The following is a 20,139-nucleotide window of genomic DNA, read 5'->3' as shown; positions in this document are numbered from 1 at the left end:
CCTTTACCAGACGGCTGGCGATTTCTAGCCGCTCTTTGGATAGGGGCCACTGCTCCACCCAGACAGGGCTGTCTGTCTTCCACTGCAGTCTGGGAGTTGGCAGTACCTCTGCAGTGGCCCTTATTGAAAATGTTGAGGGGGTTGGATGGGTTCGGGGATGGAGAGAACGGCCCCTAGTTGGCTCCTCACTTCCCTGCCAACCAGCCCTCAAATTGTCCCGGTAGAGGCAACACATAAGGACGTACGGTCACTGCTTGTCCTTCGGGAAACTGTAATTGCACGGGTTTAAGGGCCTGAAGGAGGGTGGAACCACCACCTATTCCCTGGACGGCATCGTGGGCAGTGATAAGTTTCCAATGACGAGGCCACACATTAAGATTGATTATTGTAACATCAGCCCCGGCGTCCACCATCATGGAAAGGGTCTTGACCTCTTTTCCAGCGGTCAGCTTTACAATAATGATGGGCCTTGTCTTCATCTGTTGCACTAAGGTTACGAGAGTACTTCCAGAAGATCCAAAGCCCTGACTGCCTCGTGCCATGGGGGCGTTCTTCCCCAGATTCATTTTTGGGAGGAGGACCAGTTGTGCTAGCCGGGTTCCTGATTTGATTATCAGGGGGGGCGTTAATGTAAAGCAAGTAATCATTCTCTCCCCTGTATAATCCGCATCTGTAACTCCTGGGAGCACAATAAGTCCTGCAACTCCAGTGGAAGAACGGCCCATTAGTAAGGCTCAAATCATGCTATCTTCTTGGTATATTGGTCCATGAATTCCCGTCGGTATCCGGTGCACCTGTGTTGTCGTAAGCATGACGTCTATTGCTGAGGGCACATCGATGCCCAGGCTTCCTCTTGTGGCTGGGGCGGGGAGCTGGTGTAGAGCACTGGCCCGGCTACTTGTGTCATTGTGCAGGGGCCTTGCGCACTGCGCCTTCCGTTTTTTGCAAACCTGCATGCCAGGTTGTTGTGGTTGTCTCTCTGGCATCAGTCACACCACACTATGGCTGAGCAAGCTCTTGCTGAGTGGCCTGTGGCTCCACATCGAGAACAGACAGGGGTGGATTTTCTTGATCGATTTCTCCTTCTGTATCGATTTTCCCTTCTGTCTAGTTTCTGTGCAACTGATGCGAGGAGCTTTTGTGTGGGTTCCAGGGCGGCGGCAAAGGCACTGGCCATGCCTTGGTTTTGTTGTGTTTGGGTGGCCCTGGAAGCCACCTCTAGCATCTCCGAGACATCAGCCGTTTTTGGTAAAGTGGAGAACAGCGACTTCATTCTTGGATTTGCGTTTTCAAATGCCAGCAGCTTGAACATAGATTCCTTCTGCTCTGCTCCCAGCTCAGATTGAGCCATGACAGATCGCCAGAGTCTGTCAACAAAATGTTGAAAAGGCTCATTCATCCCTTGCTTAACAGCAGTAAATGAAGGGACTGGAGCAGGCTCTGGGACCACATAGAAGGCTTGGCGGGCTTGGTGCGCAGTCGGGAACTGGAGCTGGACTTGGACATCTGCATAGCGTCCCAAGCCCGTGAGCATCTCGGCGATTATCCCCAATAGTGGATCCCCGGGTGCTCGAGGTCGATTTGCCTCTACTTGGGCCAGGCGCTCCCATTCTTTGGCCCAGACAATCTGCTGGGAGGGGGTAAGCAGGTACCTGGCCAGATTGCGGCAGTCGTGGGGGCAATTGGTGTCAGCAGTGAAGAGCCAATCCAGAACGGCCTGACCACTCTCCGATTTTAATCCTCCCTCTCTCAGGGTCTTCTTGGATTGCTGTAAGGTTTTCCAACTGTGCTGTTCAAATTGAGGTGGCCCATTGCTATCGTGCAGAACAGGGCAAGCAACAGTGCTGGCCTCCCAATCCCCTTCGAGAATGGCATCACGGAGGAAACCAGACCATCTTCCGGGTCGGGGTTTATCAGCACTTTTGATGCTTTGGTTGTTCTGTCTTGATAACAACGGGGTTAGAATGTCCTCCTCCTCATCATCAGGGAGGGTGGGTGGGTCTCGATATTTATGGAAAGACGAGCCTTTTTCCACATTTGCCATCCTTTTTTCTAAAAATTTCACAGCCTGATTTGTTTGTTCAAGGAGGGCTTTTATTTTGTCCTCCAGGCTGATGGGTGCAGCTGGTGGGGTGGCCGCTTCTTTCCCATGCTCTTTTTCTGAGCTGGGAGGTGGCAGTGGGGATGGTTTCAAGCAGCAGCTGGGGCCACCCATCTCGGGGGCATTGGCCGTCAGCATCTTCACATTCTTTCGTTCGTTTCTTTTGGTGCTCGGAGCAGGTGCTTCTTCTTTTTCCTCTGGCCTGATATCCAATAGAAACTTGGCTATGGAATGGTGCAACTTTCCTGTCATGCCCTTGATGGCAAGGCTGTTGTCCCTTAGTCCTAGGAACGCCTTCCAAGTTTTTCCACCCTCAGGAGGAGGGGTGGGTAGCGGAGGTGCTGTGGGGACAACACCGGATCCTGCTTCTGGTGGTGGTGCTCTAGTGTCAATGCTAGCTTTCGGTGGGAGTGCTGCAATTGTGGTGGTAGCAGCTTCTGCCTTGGCTTTTATTTCTTTTAGGGCATTGATCACCACACCCCAGGTACCATCTAATCCTGTTATGTTTTTATTCATTTCTTGAGTATGGAGGTTTCCTAACAGGTCACTGACCTCCTGCCAAAGTTCCCATGCGGCCGCAGAGAACGGAGAGGAGGAGAGTTCTTGCTCCTTCGCTTGTGCCACCAGCTTCTCATTTACAGGGGTGCTTGCTGACAATCCCATCTTTTCCTTTTTCTTGGTCAGTCAGTGGTAGGGAAGGAAGGGTAGCGGATCTTCTTACCCGACTCCTGGGGTTTTCTGCTAGTACTAGTTTGCGCTGGACTGGCTCCCTTTTTTTCTGATTCGTCTGAGCACGGGCTAGATCGAGGTCTATGCCCGCATTCTCCACCAGATGTAGCAAGACGACCCTCTTCTAGAGAACAGCGCTTCAAGGACGAACCCGGTGTTCCAGCAGAGACTCACGAATAGTGCTCTAAGCCTATAGCCCTCAGGGTTGACTAGCCTGGATCAGTGCTATTGCTCCAAGAGCAGCTAACCTCTCTGCTGGCTAGCTCAGAACTGAGCTGAGCTTGTGTCTCAGGCCTCAACTTTTATTGCCCCCTAATCCTGCTCATGCGCAGTTAGGGCCTGCCTTAATCAGGCACAGGTGGGCTTAACACAAGCTCATGCCCACTCCCTGGCAATTAGTGGCACCTGGTTGCCTCATTTCACTACAGGCCATGGCCTGCACAATCTCCTGTTTAATACTTTCAAAGGCAGCTTGTTTTTCTGAGCCCCATTTAAAGTCTTTCTTTTTGGGGTAACCCCCTAGAGAGGTTTTACAGTCTAATTGTAACCAGGAATATGCATACCACCTGGCTTCCTTTGACTCCAGCTCATACTGAAGTTCCAGCATGTCCGGCACAGCAGCACTTAGTGGTGGTGTAACCTCATTTAGGGCACGATAGTCCACTCTCAGCCTCCACTCTCCATTAGGCTTTGGCACTGGAAATATAGGACTATTGAAGGGTGAGTGGGTCCTGCTGATCACTCCTTGCCTCTCTAGTTTCCGGATCAGCTTGTGAATGGGGATCACAGCATCTCTGTTTGTTTGATATTGTTGTCCATGCACTATTGAAGTAGCAATTATTCCAGTGAGGCTGACATCAGCCTTCACAGTACTGACTTCTTTAGATCCCCCCGTCACTCCAGAAATAGTGACAGATTCTGTCCCTTTCTGATTCAGTGGCATTAGCGTGCACTGTGCACCAGCGTCCACCAAGGCTTTATACTTTTGTATATGGGGGCACCATCCCTGGAGGTGTTAAAAAGACAGGTACATGAAGCACTACACTGGATGGTTACATGTTGTACAGTGGACAGTTGGATTCTATGATCTTAGAGGTTTTTTCTTCCTTGATGATTATTCTTTGATTCTTGTGATTCCAGGGATGGAGATCTCTATTATTTCATCATCACTGAGCCCAAAATGGCCTCCAACCATTGCATCAACCACAAGTCCATCTCTGTTTGAAAACAGCAGGTTCATTGCAGCGTCTTCTCTGGTTGGTTCCCCCACCAGCTGTTTCAGGAAGGTCTCTTCCACAAACTCCAGGAACCTCCAGGACTGCTCCTTCTCTGCTGGGCTGTGTTTCCAGCAGACGCCTGGGAAGGCGAAGTCCCCCATGAAAACAAGGTCTCAGCTATTGTAATAATATTTTATCTGCCTCTTGATCCTGGTTGGGTGCTCTAGAGCCGACTCCCACCATGGTATCTACCTTGTTGCCCTTCTCCCTGATCCTTTCCCATTCTCACTCCACCCAATTCTCACCATGGTTCATCTCTGGGCAATCAAAACTCTCCCTAACACACAGAGCCACCCCACAGCCTCTCCTGCCTGGCCTATTGCTGCACAACAAGTGGCACAAACTGCTGAAGGAGAAGGTGAATGGAGCCAGTTTGCAGAGCTGGAAGCCATCCAGCTGGCTGTAGACACTGGGGAAGGAGAAAAGAAGACAGTGTTCCATCTCTAATAATGAACCCTGGATGGTGACAAATATATTGTAATTTTTAATATATATACTAGAAGAGGTTAATAAAAGACCCTTTCAGTTATTCTCCATATGTCTCCTTATTGCTCATTCCCATTCCTCTCACCTATGCCGATGCTCTCAGCTTCAGCGAGTCAAAGCTCACAAACATTTCAGCACTCTCATTGCCTCTTCAGCCAACTCTGTCATTGTGTTTGTGCCCATCTTCTTGTGTCTCCTGAAAAAAAGTATTTCTCATAAGGTTATCTGTAGAGAAACAAGATAAACCAGGTGCCTCGAGTTTCCAAAGAGTGGGTGTGAGTCCACCTGTGCCTGGTTAGGGCAGGCCCCCTATTACCAGGGGGGCAATAAAGGTGGGACACACACTCACAGAGGAAAAGCTCATTCTGGTGTGAGGCAATGGAGAGGCCAGCAGCTCGTTGAGCCTCAGGAGCAAGAAAGGCTCTTCCCGCTACAGTTATCCCTTGTAGAAACGTGACCTCATGAGGGGCAGCTCGTACTTAGTATATGGTTGAGGAGTGTTTTTGATTGGCCATGAAACTTTATCATGCTTTGCTTTGCTTTGTTTGCAAAGAGGAAAACTCCTGCTGTGCCTGTGTGCACTAAGTTCTCTAAGGAAAAGAGGGGGGAGATGGTGCAAAGGAGCTGTACCATCCAGCTGCAGAGACCAGGGGAGAAGTCTGATGGGAGGAGAAGTGATACAAGTCCCAGGGTCCAAGGAGAGCAGTGGTGGGGTTGGGGAGGTGATGAGCAAGGGTGTCCATCCAGGGTCAGATCTCAAGGAACTGCTTCTCCTTCTGGTGCAGGCCTCCTGAGGAGACCCTCTGGGTCATTATCACTTGGAGAATACTGCTAGAACCTCCAGAGCTCCAGAACCTCTTGCCAGCCATGAACGTCATGCATTGTGAGTCATTGGCAGAAGGCAGGAGGCAGGCTATGGCTTCTGAAAATCCCTTACTGTTTCCTCAGAGAACGCTTAAGCTCCGTGTTCCTCACGCTGTAGATGAGGAGGTTCACTGCAGGAGGAACCACCGAGTACAGAAATGACAGCACCAGGTCCAGGGATGGGGAGGACATGGAAGGGGGCTTCAGGTAGGCAAAGATGGCTGTGCTGATGCACAAGGAGACCATGGCCAGGTGAGAGAGGAGAGTGGAAAAGGCTTTGTGCCTTCCCTGCTCAGAGGGGATCCTCAGCACAGCCCTGAAGATCTCAACATATGACACCACTATGAAAACAAAACAGCCAAATACTAAAAAGGAACCAATAAGAATAACCCAAATTTCCCTGAGGTAGGAGTGTGAGCAGGAGAGCTTGAGGATCTGGGGGATTTCACAGAAGAACTGGTCCAAGGCATTGCCCTGGCAGAGGGGCAGGGAAAATGTATTGGCTGTGGGCAGCAGAGCAGTGAGAAACCCAGTGCCCCAGCCGGCTGCTGCCATGTTGAAACAAGCTCTGCTGCCCAGGAGGGTCCCTTAGTGAAGGGGTTTGCAGATGGCCACGTAGCGGTCGTAGGACATGATGGTCAGGAGATAAAACTCTGCTGAAATGAAGAATAAAAAGAACAAGAGCTGTGCAGCACATCCTATGTAGAAGATATCTCTGTTGTCCCAGAGAGAATTGGACATGGCTTTGGGCAGAGTGGTGGAGATGGATCCCAGGTCGAGGAGGGAGAGGTTGAGGAAGAAGAAGTACATGGGGGTGTGGAGGTGGTGCTCACAGGCAATGGTGGTGATGATGAGGCCAGCAAGGTAGATGCCCAGGAAGAGCCAGAAGTGCAAGAGCTGCAGCTCCCGCCTGTCTGCAAATGCCAGGAGGAGGAACTGGCTGATGGATCTGCTGTTGGGCATCTGCTGCCTCTGGGGATACTGCTCTGTCTTAGGAAAAAAACAGGGAAAATCAAGGAAGATTTTCATAAATAAATCTCCTAATTCCAGGAAACTTGTCTGGAAAATCAAAGACAAAGTCCATATCTTCTTTTCCTACTATAGACAGACACACTTTTCTATCAGATCTTCCTTCAGCTCTGTGGTTGGATCTCTGACTGCTGCTGCCTGACTGTGTAGGGAGGAGTAGAGCCTCTTTGTGATGGCTGCTACAGAGTCAGATCTCCTCTGTAGCTGTGAGCTCAAAGGATCAGGGGGACAGAGACAACTATTAGTGGTGACATTTGTCATATCAAAGCAGTGCTAAACAAAAGGGGTCATCAGCATCTGCATTCTGAGTGCTGAGGAACTGGGGTGGCAGAAGGCAGTTTCAGAGATGGTTGCATTTTTATTTCAGATTCCCCCATCTCTCCCAGGGAATGTTCTTGGAACCCTCAAACCCTCAGCGTTTCTGCTGCACTCGGGGAGAAAAGAGCAAGGCAAGAGGATTGCCTGTGGCTGCGTGCAGAGAAGGAGGAGCTGGTCTGATGAAGGGAGGGTCAGCTCCTCCCAAGCCCCAGAGGGCATTGCCCAGAGCTCGAGAGGGCAGAGGGAAGATAGACACCTCCTTGTCACGGACACATCTGATGCCTGGAGCTGCCCTAGGCAGGAGCTGGTTCCTTGGCCATGTCTCCCTTCCTGCCCCCACTCACAGAGCCCAACCTAGCCCCTGGGTACCCAGCCCTGCCCTGCAGCCACTTGGGGGGTGCAGGGGCTAAAGAACAGGGCACACCTCCCCTGAGGACAATGGAAAGGGGAGGCTGAGCTGAGCTGAGCTGAGCTGAGCTTAGCTGAGCTGAGCTGCTGGGGGGTGGTGGGTGAAGGCACTTCCCCAGGTTCCCAGTCCCCCTCCAGGTGATGCTTGAGGTGTCTCAGCCCCTGCTCTCCCCTGCACAGCTGAGTTTCCATCCCACCAAGCTGAGCCAGAATGAAGTGGAAGCAGAGCCTGAGGAGAGCCCAGACTGGAGCAGGAAAGCCCTGCCCTGAAGGAAGTCCTGAAAAGTCCCCTCAGAAATATTCTGGGCATCAGCTGGAGCTGTGAGCAGCCCTGAGCAATTCATCCTTCTCTCACCAGCACCAGGACCCATCCCTGTGCTCCCTGTCTCCTGCCAGCCTCAGCTTCTGCCAGCACCAGGGAGCTCCCCGGGCAGGCTGAGAGCTGCCCCTGGCAGGCAGGCAGGCAGCAGAGTCCCTGCCCCAGCACACAGCCCCTGGGCTGCAGGACCCTGCTCTGAAGGACAGCCCTGCGCACCCCTGCCTGCACACACACCCTCACTCCTCTCCAGCCCCTTCCCCCCTTACAGCTCCCATCAGCTCTGGCTCTGCAGCTTTAGGAGATGCCTCCAGGAACTGCACCAGCTTCACTGCCCTGCACCAGACACTCAGCATGTCAGAAGCTGGGAAGCTTCTCCTCCACTGAGCTAGCACTCATCCCCTCCATTTTCCCCCCCTTGAAGCTCTCTCTGCCTTGCATTTTTTCAGGACTGCAAAGGGCCCAGCCCTGAGCCCATTCCCCAAAGGTGCCAGCCCTGAGCCCCAGCCCCTGGCAAGGGAGGAAGATCCTGTCCCTCCTTCAGCCCTCAGGGCTCTCCTGGCAGCACTGGGATGTGGAGATGGGCAATGCCAAGGGAGGACTATAGCATGGCACCTCCCAGCCTCCTGCACATGGACAAGGAGGCCCTGAGCCCCAGTGCTACTGGAAGCTCCACTTGTCTCCCCATGGCCATCAGGGACAGAGACAAGAGCCATCAGCAAAGGCATGGAGAGCTTGGCTCTACCAAGTGTGCCTTCAGCTTTTCCACAGCTTTTCCCTCTCTCATCTCCACCACTGTCTGTCCTGGGGTTTCCCATCCCCTGTGCCTCTTGCTCAGCAGGCTCTGCTCCTTCACCCACCTGCCCCACTTTGCTGTCCCCTTCCTCTCCTGACATCTCTGTGTCCTCCCTGCGTCTGCCTTGGCACACAGAGCCTTGGGCTGATCCAGGCTCCTTCTGGGGGATGTGGTGTTTCCCAGAATGGCCCTTGCAGTGACATTTCTTTCTTCTGCTCTCCACTCCAGGCCTCCCTCACTGCACTTTGGGCCATTCTTTCTTGCCCAAGCTTTTTCCCACTGTGAAGAAAAGCTCCACCATGCCCAAACCCACCCTTCAGGCATCCCAGGATCCTGCTCTACTGCCCACAGTCGTCACATCTGCAGATGTCACACAGTCAACATCTGCAGGCTGGCCCTGGGTTTGGGGCCTCAAAACCCCATCTTGGGAGATCTCTGGCCACTCTCCATGGTAACTGAGGTGGCCAAAGGTCTAATAATCATTGAATCACAAAATTTTTTTGGCTTTGAAGGAACCTCTAAAGGTCATCCATTCGAACACCCCCTGCACTAACCGGGGACACCCTCAACTAGATCAGGTTGCTCAGAGCCTCCTCAAGCCTCACCATGATCATCTCCAGGGTTGAGGCCTCAAACACCTCCAGGGGCAACCTGTTCCACTTTTTCTATTACCCTCATGGTAAAGAACTTTTACCCAATATCCAATCCAAATAAACTCCTTTCCTACTAAAACCCATTGCTCCTCATATTGTCATTCCAGGCCCTTGGAAACAGTCCCTCTTCAGGATTCCACTGGGATCCCATCAGGTACTGGAAGGTCCATTGTGCTACCACACAGGAGGATGAAAGAGGGGAAGGAGAAAACTGTGGAAACTGAGGGGATTCCACATCTCTTCAATGGTAGATGTAGCTCTCAATACTGATTTGGAAAAGAGAAGTCTGCCTTACAGAATATTCAGTGCTCTGAATGTGCAAACACAAAGAAGGTTCTCAGGAGCAGCCAACATTGATTTACTAAGGAGAAATCTTGCTTGACTAACCTGACATCCTTCTGCAAAGGGATGACCAAATGGGTAGTCTAGAGGGCCAATAGTGTCCTGGGGTGCATCAGCAAAAGTGATCTAGCAGATCTAGGAGCTGGGGCTGTTCAGCCTGGAGAAGAGGAGGCTCAGAGGAGACCTCATCACTCTCTACAACTACCTGAAAGGAGGTTGTAGCCAGGTGGGGGTTGGTCTCTTTTGCCAGACGACTTTCAACAAGACAAGAGGGCATGGTCTCAAGTTGTGCCAGGGGAGGTTTAGATCGGACATTAGAAAGAATTTCTTTACCGAGAGGGTGATCAGACATTGGAATGGGCTGCCCCAGGAAGTGGTGGATTCTCCATCCCTGGAGATATATAAAAAGAGACTGGATGTGGCACTCAGTTCCATGGTCTAGTAACTGCAGCGGTAGTGGATCAAGGGTTGGACTTGATGATCTCAGAGGTCCCTTCCAACCCAGCCGATTCTATGATTCTATGGACAAGTACAAAGTCCTGCACCTGGGTTGGGGCCATCCCCAGCACAAATACAGGTTGGGCAGAGCATGGATTGAGAGCAGCCCTGAGGAGGAGGAGGACTTGGGGGTGCTGGTTGATGAGAAGCTTAGCACCAGCTGGCAAGGTGTGCTGGCAGCCCAGGAAGCCAAGCATGTCCTGAGCTACACAAAAAGCAGTGTGGCCAGCAGGTCAGGGGAGGAGATTCTGCTCCTCTGCTCCACTCTGGTGAGACTCCACTGCAGTGCTCAAGGTGAGTCTCTGGTGGTGCAGCTGGCTAAGACCCAGTACTACAATGCCGAGGCCCAGGGTTCGAGACTCCTCAGAGACTCACCCGGAGGGCAATGAGCACTAGTGGTGCAACGAAGGTAATACGGTGCTCCTAAGAGCAACTGACCTCTCTGCAAAGCATGCTCAGGACTGAGCTGAGCTTGTGTCTCAGGACTCACCTTTTATTGGCCCCCTGGTCCTGCTCATGCGCAGTGGGGGCCCACCCTAATTGGGCACAGGTGGGCTTGACACAAGCTCATGCTCACTCCCTGGCAATTAGTGGCACCTGGTTGCCTTGTTACACTACACCAACCTCCTGGTCTCATCAGGGTTGATTTGGGGTAAGAGAAAGTTGCTCAGGGTTTATTAATTTTGTACTCAAAAAGCTTCAGGGATGGATATGACAAAAGCTCCCTGGGAGACCTGCTGCAGTGCTTGAATGTCTTGATGAGGAGCAGGTTACCCCAATCACTGTCACTCTTTGTGCTCCACCTGTGAGCCAGTTGCTCACCCATCACATAGCACAGTTGTCCAGCTGTATGATGGACATTTTATCCAGGAGTATGCTATGAGAGATGGTACCAAAAACCTTCCTGAAGTCCAGAAGTATTACATCCACATGCTTCCCTTCTTCAGAAGGTGGGTTGTGGGAAAAAAGTCTGCGGAGGCTTAAGGATTCCATGTGCACATCAATATGATTGTATGAAATTGTTTATTAACAACTTGTACTCACTTATATAGAGAAGCCTTGTTTACACCATCATATCATGCAGGTGGCTTTGTATTCCAATTACACATTCCATTCTCACGGAACCACTCTTCTCACATAATTATTTTCCTCTTCTGTTGCCAATTAAGTTATCTCTTTCCCATTAGCTCATTTTCAGAAAGCCTCTAACTAGGCCTCAATAATCATTAGCACAATGTAGCCTAAGTCAGGTTTGCTCACAATCTGTATATTTCTGAACTGTTTCCCCAACAGTGGGTTACCCTGTCATAAAGGATTTGACCCAGTAGGATCCCGAAGTCATTCTCTGCAGGGCTGCTCTCCATCATTCATCTCCCAGTCTCTACTGACAGTGGGGATTTCCTCCTCCCAGCTTCAGGACCTTGCACTTGGCGTTTATGAACTTCATGAGGTTTGTACAGACCTTCTCCTCAAGGAAGGCAGGCAGGCAGGCAGACAGCAGAGTCCCTGCCCCAGCACACAGCCCTTGGGCTGTAGGACCCTGCTCTGAAGGACAGCCATGGGCACCCCTGCCTGCACACACACCCTCACTCCTCTTCACAATTCCCCTTCCACCTACAGCTCCCATCAGCTCTGGCTCTGCAGCTTTAGGAGATGCCTCCAGGAACTGCACCAGCTTCACTGCCCTGCACCAGACACTCAGCATGTCAGAAGCTGGGAAGCTTCTCCTCCACTGAGCTAGCACTCATCTCCTCTATCTTCCCCCCCTTGAAGCTCTCTCCACCTTGCTCATCTCCTCCAGATACCCTGGCAGTGCCCTCAGCCCTGCTGCGCTCTGCAGAGGAGCTGCTCCTGCCCAGAGATGTCTCTCTGCAGCACTGCCCACTTGCCAGCAGCTCCCTCCATCCCAGGAGCCCAGCTCACAGCTGTCAGGAGCCCTCTGGGGGGTTGATGCTGAGCCCATGACAATTGCTCAAGAGGAAGCTGCAGAAGCTTCTTTTTCAACAAGAAAGTCCAAGGCAGAGTCCAAGTCCAAAGTTTCTTGCTGTGTGCCTGGGTCCCCCTGAGGGACAGCCCGGAGAAAGCGTCCCTTGCAGGGTGTGGGGGGAGCAGGAACCAGGAGGCAGTGATGGCAGGTGGGGAAAAGGAAGGTGCAGGTGGCTTTGGTGCTGAGGAAGCCCGGCTTTGTGTCAGGATGGCAAAGGGCCCATCCCTGAGCCCATTCCCCAAAGGTGCCAGCCCTGAGCCCCAGACCCTTGCAATGGGAGATCCTGTCCTTCCCTCAGCCCCCAGGGCTCTCCTGGCAGCACTGGGATGTAGAGATGGGCAATGCCAAGGGCAGGACTATGGCAGGGCACCTCCCAGCCTCCTGCACATGGACAAGGAGGCCCTGATCCCCTTGTCATTGCTGATGTCCCCTCCCTCCTGTCTAGCACAGCCAGTTCCCCTCTAGAGACACAACCTCTGCTTCTCCCACTCTCACACTGGACACCCAGGCAGTGCCAGGGGGAATCTCCTTTCCCTCCTCTTCCTATGCAAGACACGGGTGACTCTGGAGGTGCCAGAGGTGGTCCCAGACATGTGTGGGTCCCCAGCTTCAGCCCCTCAATGTCCTTCTTGTTGTGAGGGGCCCAGGACTGACCTCAGATTCGAGGTGCAGCCTCACCAGTGATGAGCACAGGGGAACAATCACCTCCCTGCTCCTGCTGCCCACACTATTTCTGATGCAGCCCAGGTGACATCTGCAAAGGGCCTGTGAGTGCACTCACCCCCTTGTCCAGGTCATTGATAAAGAGTGTCCTGGATTGGGCCAGGATAAAGGTGATTTTCTGTCTTGTACTTTTGCTTTTAGCTAAGTCTCTTGTAAGTAGTTGCACTTGCTGAAATTAACAGCAAGTTTCTCAGACAGTGTCTGCTTCTAGAACTGATAACACTTGATGTTTATAGTTACTGCTAGAGACTGCTATGCAGAGCCAAGGACACTGCTCAGCTCTGAGGAAAAATTTACCCTCCAGAAGGAAGAAAGAGGTCCCACCTGCAGCCCTCCTTTGGGGAGGAACAGGCAAGATAGATGCCAGAATTGACCAAACAGAGTATTCCATCCCATATACATCATACTTAGTATAAATTTGAGGGATCACAAGGGCCAAGCCATGATTCCAGCTTCCAGCTGCCTGCCCTTCCTGCCTTTCCTGCTTCCCTTCCTTCACCCGGCATCCTGGAAGGATTCCGTCCGTTCGTCTGCCTGTGGTCCTGATCCGTGCCAGCCCATATCTGTGTGTTCCTGCCTCCAGTTCCCGACTCCTGCCGACTCCCGGAGTCCAGCCTGGACTTTCCCAGGGCTGCCCTGCATCCTCAGTGTTGACGTGAGAGTTATTGGGGAAGAGGGGGGAGGAACGTGGTATCCATTTTCCTGTATATTTGTATATATTTAGTAATTTTTTCCTATTTATCATTACTGTTTCATTAAAGTTGTGTAGTTTAGTTTCCAACCCATAAGTCTCTCTCCCTTATTCTCTCTCCTTTCTTTATCAGGGAGGAGAGAGAGATTAATAGAGAGCATCTGTTACTCGGTTTAATTGCCGGGCCAGTGTTAAACCGTGACAAGAGATTGAAGCAGAGCAGTCCCTGTACCCTGGGGAACACCACTGGTGAGCAGCCACCAGCTGTACTGAGCTCCACTCACCACAATTCTTTGGGCCTAGACATCAGCCAGGGTTTGATCCAATTAAGAGGGCAGTCCTCGCCTTTCATAAACCCATGCTGTCTGTCCCCCATCTCCTGGCTGTCCTGCACGTGCTGTGTAATGGCACTCAGACCATCTGCTCCATCCCCTTCCCTGGCACGGGTCAAGCTGACAGGCCTGTATCTCCCTGGATCTTCCTTTTGGCCCTTCTTGTAGGTGGGGATGACAGCTGTCAAACTCCAGTCTACTGACACCTCCCCAGTCAGCCAGGACTGCTGATAAATGATGACAAGAGGCTTGGTGAGTACTTCTGCCAGCTCCCTCAACACCTTTGTATGGGTCCCATCTGGCCCCATAGACTTGTGTGTCTCTGGGTGGTGCAGGAGGTCACTGACCATCTCCCCTTGGATCATGGGGGCTCCATTCTGCTCCCTGTCCCTGACTGCCAGCTCAGGGGACTGGGTACCCCAGAAAAAAACTGGTCCTACTGCTGAAGGCTGGGACGAAGAAGGCATTAAGTACCTCAGCTATCTTCTTACCCTTGGTCACTGATTCTTCATGATATCCAATAAAGAATGGAGATTCTCCTTCACTCTCCTTTTGTTGCTAATGTGTTCAGAGAAACATTGATTATGTTCTTCAATGGCAGCAGACAGATTCATTTCACACTGTGTTTGGCCATTGTAATTTTTTCCCTCTGTAGCCTCCTGACATCTTTTAAGTCACCCTGAGTGTATTGCTCCTTTTTCCAAAGGCCACAAACTCTCCTTTTTTTGATGACTTTTAACCAGATCTCTATTCAGCCAGGCTGGGCATCTTTCCCCACCAGTTTTTCTTGCAGCACAAGGAGCCAGCCTGATCCTTCACCTTTAAGAGTTTCTTCTTGAGCAGTGTCCAGACTTCCTGAAATCCCTTGTCCTTCAGGACTGCCTCCCAAGGGATTCTCTCAACCAGAAAGAGGCCAAAATTTGCCTGCTCCTCCTCCAAGTTGACAGTTCTGCTGACCCTCCTCTGTGGGGAAAAAGTCTTCAGAGGCTTAAGGATTCCATGTACACATCAATATGATCCTATGAAATCATTTATTAATAATTTGCACTCACTTATATAGAGAAGCCTTGTTTACACAATCATATCGTGCAGGTGGCTTTGTATACCAATTACACATTCCATTCTCACGGAACCACTCTTTTCACATAATTATTTTTCTCTTCTGCTGCTAATTAATTATCTCTTTCCCATTAGCTCATTTTTAGAAACCTGTAACTAGGCCTCAATAACCATTAACCCATTGTAGCCTAAGCTGAAGTAAGTCAGGATTGTTCACAATCTGTATATTTCTGAACTACACTCCTCCTTACTTCTCCAGGGATCAGTTTTTTGACCAAGGCTGGTTTTACAGCAGACCAGGCTTCCTAACAGGGGATGGGAAGAGCTTATCCCACAGAAGTAAAAGGGTTTAAGGACAGGAGATAGCAGGGGTAATTAGCAGAGCTTTACACTAGGTATGAAGGGGCCAGGGGTGAAAGTGGAGTCACTGGAGAGGAGCCTGAATGTGACATACCAGTACTTGTGGGAGAAGGGTGTGCAATCAAGGGCTCACAGTCCTGTGTCTTGGTGAAGGAGGAGAATGGCACTGCATGTGGCTGGTGGAACACAGGAGTTGGTGTGAGGTTGGGGGCTATGGAAATATTGGAGTATAATCAGGAGGTGATTAGGGCTTCTCCCAGACAAAAGGAGGCCCAGCTGAGGTGCATCTACACCAATGCACAGAGCATGGGCAACAAAGAGGACAAGCTGGAAGCCATTGCACACCAGGACAGCTGTGATATAGTTGTCATCACAGAAATGTGGTGAGATGACTGTCACAGTTGGAACACTGCAATGAATGCATATAAGCTCTTCAGAAGGAATAGGCATGGAAGGAGAGGTCGTGGTGTGGCTCTGTATGTTAGGGAATGTTTTGACTTCATAGAGCTTGATTCCAGGGATGACAAAGTTGAGTGTTTATGGGTAGGGATGAAGGGGAAGGCAAGTAAGGGAGATCTTGTATTTGGAGTCTGTTTCAGACTGCCCCCAACCAGCATAAGGAGGCAGATTACCCCCCATCACCTGATAGATGTGGGAGGGAACATGATACCAAAAGATGAGGAAATGACTGAAGGTCTTAATAACTTCCTTGCCTCAGTCTTTAGTAGCAGGGACAGTTATATTCAGGGAATTCAACTCCCTAGGCTAGTGAAGCCCCTAAAACAGTTACTTTCAAGAGATAATGGGTTAAAGCATAGGATATAGAGCATCTGGAGAAAGCTCAGCGTTTAGGAAACCACATAGAGCAATAAATTGGTTAAGGAATGGAACACAATGGCAGGGAAGAGAGATAGGAACAGGCAGTGATAGAGCTCAGCGCATTTCAGAGCCAACAAGGTCGGCTTGACCCAAAGGCCTCTGCCAAGCTATGGGGGCCAAGCCAAGTACATCGGAGATTGCCAAAATTAGGAAGGAGTTCAAAAGTTTAAAGGAGGAAGACTCACGGGACGCCCCCTGCCAATGATGAAGGCAACCGGAACGACCACCAAGATGCTCCTCAAAAGAAAGGCCCCGCCCTATGCCCCGCCTATACCACGCCTCTATATACATATGTATGATTATGTATGTACTATGATGTAATTCTGTAATCAAAATGTATAAAAAGGCTTGCATTTGTCACGGGAATTCAGAAATTCCTTTGCGATTTCTCCGACGCGCGTCGTTAATAAAATACCTCCTGCCTGTTTGACTCAAACTAAGTCTTTGAGGCAGTTTATTCTCGCCTTTTGGGGCAAAATTCGGCATCATTTCTGGCGACCCAGATGGGACCAGACAGGAGATCCAGACCCTAAGGGGGTCCTCCCAAGCCGGGTCCGGGGGACGGGACCCTCTGGGCGCCCCTGACGAATTTCTGTCGGAAGGAGGGACCCCCCCCCGGAACAGCGCTCTTTGGTGGACGAAGGCTTCTCTGCATCTCCTGCTTCAAATTAAGAGGTATTTATTGTTGTCTATAGGTTTTGGATAAAGCGCTTTGTTTAGGAACTGGGGTCAGACGTGACCGCCTGAAAAGAAGCCGTGGGGACGCCCAGGCAAAGGCAGGTTGAGAGTCCTGCAGGCAGGTTAGAGTCCTGCTAAGAAGTGGTATCTGTTTTTGCCACAGTCTTGATGTTGCTACCTTGCTTAAGGGTACTTGTTTTTCTCTTATAACTGTGTTAGGCAGGTTAGAGTCCTGCTAAGAAGTGGTATCTGTTTTTGCCACAGTCTTGATGTTGCTACCTTGCTTCAGGGTACTTGTTTTTCTCTTATAACTGTGTTAGGCAGGTTAGAGTCCTGCTAAGAAGTGGTATCTGTTTTTGCCACAGTCTTGATGTTGCTACCTTGCTTAAGGGTACTTGTTTTTCTCTTATAACTGTGTTAGGCAGGTTAGAGTCCTGCTAAGAAGTGGTATCTGTTTTTGCCACAGTCTTGATGTTGCTACCTTGCTTAAGGGTACTTGTTTTTCTCTTATAACTGTGTTTAAAACTATGATCTAAGGGTTAAAAAGAGCGGTTGGTCTTTTGTTTCTTTTCTGAACCAAAACCCGGGAATAGTTCCAGGCTGACCGGTAGTACGTTCAACAAAGCCCGGGACTCTGTCCAATTTTCTCCACTCCCTTGGAGGAACTTTGAAAGGATACATACGTTTTATGCCTTTGTCTAACTCTGTCGTATGCTTTTATTTGACTTTGTCGTATTGATTGTAGGAATTTTGCAAAGAGACGAATTTAGTGTTTTTGTGTTGTCTATAATTTGTTGTGATATTATCTGCAAAACCGTACCTTGGTTTACAGCTGTTTTGCGGGTGTGTGACAGCCCGAAGCCGACCAGTATCGGTACCTTACGGTCTGCCAGCGGCATCTCGCGGTAAAGCAGTGTATTCTGATAGACCGGAAAGGTAGGACAGTTTAAATAAACTAGCACTGCGTATGGGTGAGTGTGCATGAGACGCAGCATTGCTGCGAAGCGAAAGAGGAGTCCGGCTCTGCAGTTCCTGTTCCTCGCGAGAGGCCAGGTCAGAAAAGGACGAAGCGATTGGATATCGTATGAATGAAGTGCTAAAATAGACTGACATACAGTGCTTGCGGGAAGGAGATTGACTCAGTTGAATAGAAAACACGGACCCAGGAAATAGCAATGGGGAATCAACCAAGTAAAGATATAAATATGAAAACCCCCTTAGGATGTATCTTAAAACACTGGAAGGACTTGGGGGGGGTTCCGGGGGGAAGTATAAGTAAAAAGACACTCCTTAAATACTGTACGCAATGATGGCCGTTGTATAAATTGGATGATGGTGAAAAATGGCCACCGGAGGGGACAATTAATTATAATACAGTCTTGCAACTGATGCTTTTCCTCCGCCGGCTCAATAAATGGGATGAGGTGACGTATGCAGATATGTTTTTCACCCTGAGGAATAAACCAGAATGGCAAAAAGAGTGCGGAATCAATGTAGCCCCTCAGGACCCCCTAGTACTAGCCCTGGAGAAAGATAAAAAAGGTTCAAAGCCTAAGGAACATTGCTGTGATGCATGTAGCATTGGGCAGCAGTGTCTTAAGTTAACAAGGAAGGATAGTGGAAGGGAGAGTGAAATAAGCCTATGGGAGTACCATCCGTTCGCCCCTGGATGGGAAGGGCCTCTTCCCAGGCCAGAAGAAGAGCAAGGGGAAGCTAGCCCATTAAAGGAACTGGAGTGATGGTGGAAATCTAAGTTTGGGTGTAGCCCTGATAAGTTAGACAAGAGTTGGGGGGGGTTAGCCCGTTAAGGTCGAGGAACGACGGGGGAGAAGGTAGCCCACAGGGATTGGATAATCCGCAGGGGTCGGGGAGCGACAGGGATGCTGAAAGCCCACTTAGACTAGAAATTGAGAGAGAGGGAGGCAGTCCGCCGGGAGCAGAGAGCCGAGGGAAGACGCGTAGCCTGCCCGAACTAAGCCCATATGGGGATGGTAGCACACCCAGGAATGGAGGTGGCTGTAAAAGGGAAACCAGCACACCAAGGACTGGAGATAGAAGTAACCCACTGGGAGATGACGTCTCTAAGCTGGGGTATAGTGAGAAGGATAACAATGAGACATGCATGAGAGAGGCAGAGAACAGCTCACAAAGGCTGAATATAGTAATTCAGATAAAGGATGAGAGAGGTGGAAGGGAAGTAGTGGGGAAAGAGCTAATAGAAACAGATGGTGGAAGTGAAGAGCAGGAAAAGGGAAAAGGAAAAGAGAAGAGAAAGAATCGGGAAGACATTGAGGGCCAGGAAGATCCTGGGGAAGGGACCAGTCACTCGTACTACACCAGATCTGTGGCACGGAGAGAAGCAGAGGAAAAAGAGGAAGGGAACCATACGATAGCTCCTCTCCGACAAGTTATGCCGATAGTAGGGGAAAAGGGTAGAATCAAGGTGCCGTTTTCAACGAGTGATCTGAACAACTGGAGGGATGAAGCGAGGAGCTTCAGGAGGAATCCAGAGGGGGTAGCGAGGAGGTTTGAGCTGATGGCAAAGAATTTGGACATTGACTGGGAGGACATAGAAGTAATGTTGTCGGAATTGACAGATACAGAAAGGGAGCTCGTGTTGGAAACAGGGAGGCGACATGCAGAATTATTAACCTCACCAGGGAGAAGGATAGAAGATATATTCCCCAGCAGTAAACCAGAATGGGACCCAAGTAACAGAGATCACTATAACCTGCTGGAACAGTATAGAAGGCTGATAGCGGCGGGCTTGCGTAATGCAATCCCCAAGGCCATTAACTGGTCAATGCTATACGATATTAGACAGGGGAAGGATGAGACCCCATCAGAGTTCCTGGATAGACTTAGGGCAGCCATGAGACAATACACACCCCTAGACCCGGCAATAGAAGAAGGGAAACAACAGTTGTTAGGATTGATGATGGGACAGAGTAATCCAGACATCAGAAAGAAATTGCAAAAGCTTAAACATCCAGAAAATAAAAATCTAGAGGCGTTGCTGAATGAGGCATGGAACGTATATAATAATAGAGAGATAGAGGAAAAGAAAAAAGAGGATAGGAGGATAGCTCGAGTGGTGGCAGTAGCAGTAGCGGCCCAAAATACAAACCACTCAGAACCAGAGATCAGGGGAAGAGGTAGAGGCATCCCAGCAAAAGGGGGAGGGAGGCTCCAACCCCACCCAGCCAGAGTAGGGCCAAACCAGTGTGCGTACTGCCTGAAAATGGGACACTGGAAGCGAGAATGCCCCCAGCTAAGGGAAAAACTAATGGGCACTGCTACTGCCACACGTCAGGATAGCGAATGAGGGGGACCGGTGGGCCGTTCCCTAGCAGACCCACTGGTTAGAATGGAGCTAGGGGAAGGTAAAAAGGAAATGGACTTTTTGATTGATACGGGAGCAACCTTTTCGGTTTTGAATCGGGAATTGGTACCTAGGAGTGATGAATTTGTACAAGTCGTGGGAGCAACAGGCCAACCAGAAAAGGCTTACTTTTTGAAACCCATTAGATATAAAATTGGGAAGCAGATGGGGATCCATCAGTTCCTATATTTACCAAATTCGCCAAAGCCCTTATTAGGAAGAGACCTGCTA

General features: G+C 50.3%; 1 pseudogene; it reads right to left on the bottom strand.

Annotated features, from left to right (window-relative positions):
- Positions 1–5,526: 5,526 nt before the first annotated feature.
- Positions 5,527–17,425, bottom strand: LOC115600127 (annotated as a pseudogene).
- Between the last annotated feature and the right edge of the window lie 2,714 nt (positions 17,426–20,139).

Source organism: Calypte anna, chromosome W (genome assembly GCF_003957555.1).
Source record: "Calypte anna isolate BGI_N300 chromosome W, bCalAnn1_v1.p, whole genome shotgun sequence".
Taxonomy (NCBI): Eukaryota; Metazoa; Chordata; class Aves; order Apodiformes; family Trochilidae; genus Calypte; species Calypte anna.
This window is presented reverse-complemented; position numbering and strand designations above follow the sequence as displayed.